General features: G+C 52.3%; 5 non-coding genes and 6 pseudogenes across 5 annotated transcripts; all 11 read left to right on the top strand.

The window, feature by feature from the left end:
• Positions 1–110: 110 nt before the first annotated feature.
• On the top strand, positions 111–229 carry LOC131133990 (5S ribosomal RNA). The gene has a single exon (XR_009131262.1). It is a non-coding gene; the product is annotated as a 5S ribosomal RNA (ribosomal RNA).
• Positions 230–341: 112 nt separating this feature from the next.
• On the top strand, positions 342–450 carry LOC131133308 (5S ribosomal RNA; annotated as a pseudogene).
• Positions 451–562: 112 nt separating this feature from the next.
• On the top strand, positions 563–671 carry LOC131133428 (5S ribosomal RNA; annotated as a pseudogene).
• Positions 672–783: 112 nt separating this feature from the next.
• Positions 784–892, top strand: LOC131133348 (5S ribosomal RNA; annotated as a pseudogene).
• Positions 893–1,004: 112 nt separating this feature from the next.
• LOC131132889 (5S ribosomal RNA) lies at positions 1,005–1,123 on the top strand. Its single transcript, XR_009130473.1, has one exon. It is a non-coding gene; the product is annotated as a 5S ribosomal RNA (ribosomal RNA).
• Positions 1,124–1,235: 112 nt separating this feature from the next.
• Positions 1,236–1,344, top strand: LOC131133431 (5S ribosomal RNA; annotated as a pseudogene).
• A 112-nt stretch (positions 1,345–1,456) lies between these two features.
• Positions 1,457–1,575, top strand: LOC131133410 (5S ribosomal RNA; annotated as a pseudogene).
• A 112-nt stretch (positions 1,576–1,687) lies between these two features.
• LOC131133453 (5S ribosomal RNA) lies at positions 1,688–1,796 on the top strand (annotated as a pseudogene).
• A 112-nt stretch (positions 1,797–1,908) lies between these two features.
• On the top strand, positions 1,909–2,027 carry LOC131133934 (5S ribosomal RNA). Its single transcript, XR_009131208.1, has one exon. It is a non-coding gene; the product is annotated as a 5S ribosomal RNA (ribosomal RNA).
• Positions 2,028–2,139: 112 nt separating this feature from the next.
• LOC131133414 (5S ribosomal RNA) lies at positions 2,140–2,258 on the top strand. The gene has a single exon (XR_009130875.1). It is a non-coding gene; the product is annotated as a 5S ribosomal RNA (ribosomal RNA).
• A 112-nt stretch (positions 2,259–2,370) lies between these two features.
• Positions 2,371–2,489, top strand: LOC131133804 (5S ribosomal RNA). The gene has a single exon (XR_009131080.1). It is a non-coding gene; the product is annotated as a 5S ribosomal RNA (ribosomal RNA).
• The last annotated feature ends 11 nt before the right edge of the window (positions 2,490–2,500 follow it).

The following is a 2,500-nucleotide window of genomic DNA, read 5'->3' as shown; positions in this document are numbered from 1 at the left end:
TTATGGTTTCTGCTCTTGCCTGACAGCAGAGGGCGCTGTTTGACACTTTTTGCTGGAGTCTAGTTTGGCCTGCGTCGCGTTCAAATAGGATCTTTTCAGTTGCCCTGGCAGCTTACGGCCATACTACCCTCAAAACGCCCGATCTCGTCCGACCTCGGAAGCTAAGCAGGGGCGGGCCTGGTTAGTACTTGGATGGGAGACCGCCTGGGAATACCAGGTGCTGTAAGCTTTTTATGGTTTCTGCTCCTGCCTGACAGCAGAGGGCGCTGTTTGACACTTTTTGCTGGAGTCTATTTTGGCCTGCGTCGCCTTCAAATAGGATCTTTTCAGTTGTCCTGGCAGCTTACGGCCATACTACCCTGAAAACGCCCGATCTCGGAAGCTAAGCAGGGGCGGGCCTGGTTAGTACTTGGATGGGAGACCGCCTGGGAATACCAGGTGCTGTAAGCTTTTTATTGTTTCTGCTCTTGCCTGACAGCAGAGGGCGCTGTTTGACACTTTTTGCTGGAGTCTAGTTTGGCCTGCGTCACCTTCAAATAGGATCTTTTCAGTTGACCTGGCAGCTTACGGCCATACTACCCTGAAAACGCCCGATCTCGGAAGCTAAGCAGGGGCGGGCCTGGGTAGTACTTGGATGGGAGACCGCCTGGTAATACCAGGTGCTGTAAGCTTTTTATGGTTTCTGCTCTTGCCTGACAGCAGAGGGCGCTGTTTGACACTTTTTGCTGGAGTGTAGTTTGGCCTGCGTCACCTTCAAATAGGATCTTTTCAGTTGACCTGGCAGCTTACGGCCATACTACCCTGAAAACGCCCGATCTCGGAAGCTAAGCAGGGGCGGGCCTGGTTAGTACTTGGATGGGAGACCGCCTGGGAATACCGGGTGCTGTAAGCTTTTTATGGTTTCTGCTCTTGCCTGACAGCAGAGGGCGCTGTTTGACACTTTTTGCTGGAGTCTAGTTTGGCCTGCGTCGCCTTCAAATAGGATCTTTTCAGTCGACCTGGCAGCTTAGGGCCATACTACCCTGAAAACGCCCGATCTCGTCCGATCTCGGAAGCTAAGCAGGGGCGGGCCTGGTTAGTACTTGGATGGGAGACCGCCTTGGAATACCAGGTGCTGTAAGCTTTTTATGGTTTCTGCTCTTGCCTGACAGCAGAGGGCGCTGTTTGACACTTTTTGCTGGAGTCTAGTTTGGCCTGCGTCACCTTCAAATAGGATCTTTTCAGTTGACCTGGCAGCTTACGGCCATACTACCCTGAAAACGCCCGATCTCGGAAGTTAAGCAGGGGCGGGCCTGGTTAGTACTTGGATTGGAGACCGCCTGGGAATACCAGGTGCTGTAAGCTTTTTATGGTTTCTGCTCTTGCCTGACAGCAGAGGGCGCTTTTTGAAACTTTTTGCTGGAGTCTAATTTGGCCTGTGTCGCCTTCAAATAGGATCTTTTCAGTTGCCCTGGCAGCTTACGGCCATACTACCCTGAAAACGCCCGATCTCGTCCGATCTCGGAAGCTAAGTAGGGGAGGGCCTGGTTAGTACTTGGATGGGAGAAAGCCTGGTAATACCAGGTGCTGTAAGCTTTTTATGGTTTCGGCTCTTGCCTGACAGCAGAGGGCGCTGTTTGACACTTTTTGCTGGAGTCTAGTTTGGCCTGCGTCGCCTTCAAATAGGATCTTTTCAGTTGACCTGGCAGCTTACGGCCATACTACCCTGAAAACGCCTGATCTCGGAAGCTAAGCAGGGGCGGGCCTGGTTAGTACTTGGATGGGAGACCGCCTGGGAATACCAGGTGCTGTAAGGTTTTTATAGTTTCTGCTCTTGCCTGACAGCAGAGGGCGCTGTTTGACACTTTTTGCTGGAGTCTAGTTTGGCCTGCGTCGCCTTCAAATAGGATCTTTTCAGTTGACCTGGCAGCTTACCGCCATACTACCCTGAAAACGCCCGATCTCGTCCGATCTCGGAAGCTAAGCAGGGGCGGGCCTGGTTAGTACTTGGATGGGAGACCGCCTGGGAATACCAGGTGCTGTAAGCTTTTTATGGTTTCTGCTCTTGCCTGACAGCAGAGGGCACTGTTTGACACTTTTTGCTGGAGTCTAGTTTGGCCTGCGTCACCTTCAAATAGGATCTTTTCAGTTGACCTGGCAGCTTACGGCCATACTACCCTGAAAACGCCCGATCTCGTCCGATCTCGGAAGCTAAGCAGGGGCGGGCCTGGTTAGTACTTGGATGGGAGACCGCCTGGGAATACCAGGTGCTGTAAGCTTTTTATGGTTTCTGCTCTTGCCTGACAGCAGAGGGCGCTGTTTGACACTTTTTGCTGGAGTCTAGTTTGGCCTGCGTCGCCTTCAAATAGGATCTTTTCAGTTGACCTGGCAGCTTACAGCCATACTACCCTGAAAACGCCTGATCTCGTCAGATCTCGGAAGCTAAGCAGGGGCGGGCCTGGTTAGTACTTGGATGGGAGACCGCCTGGGAATACCAGGTGCTGTAAGCTTTTTATGGTTT

The sequence above is a fragment of the Doryrhamphus excisus genome, chromosome 7 (genome assembly GCF_030265055.1).
Source record: "Doryrhamphus excisus isolate RoL2022-K1 chromosome 7, RoL_Dexc_1.0, whole genome shotgun sequence".
Taxonomy (NCBI): Eukaryota; Metazoa; Chordata; class Actinopteri; order Syngnathiformes; family Syngnathidae; genus Doryrhamphus; species Doryrhamphus excisus.
The sequence above is the reverse complement of the archived record's forward strand: the minus strand, read 5'-3'. Positions and strand labels throughout refer to the sequence as shown.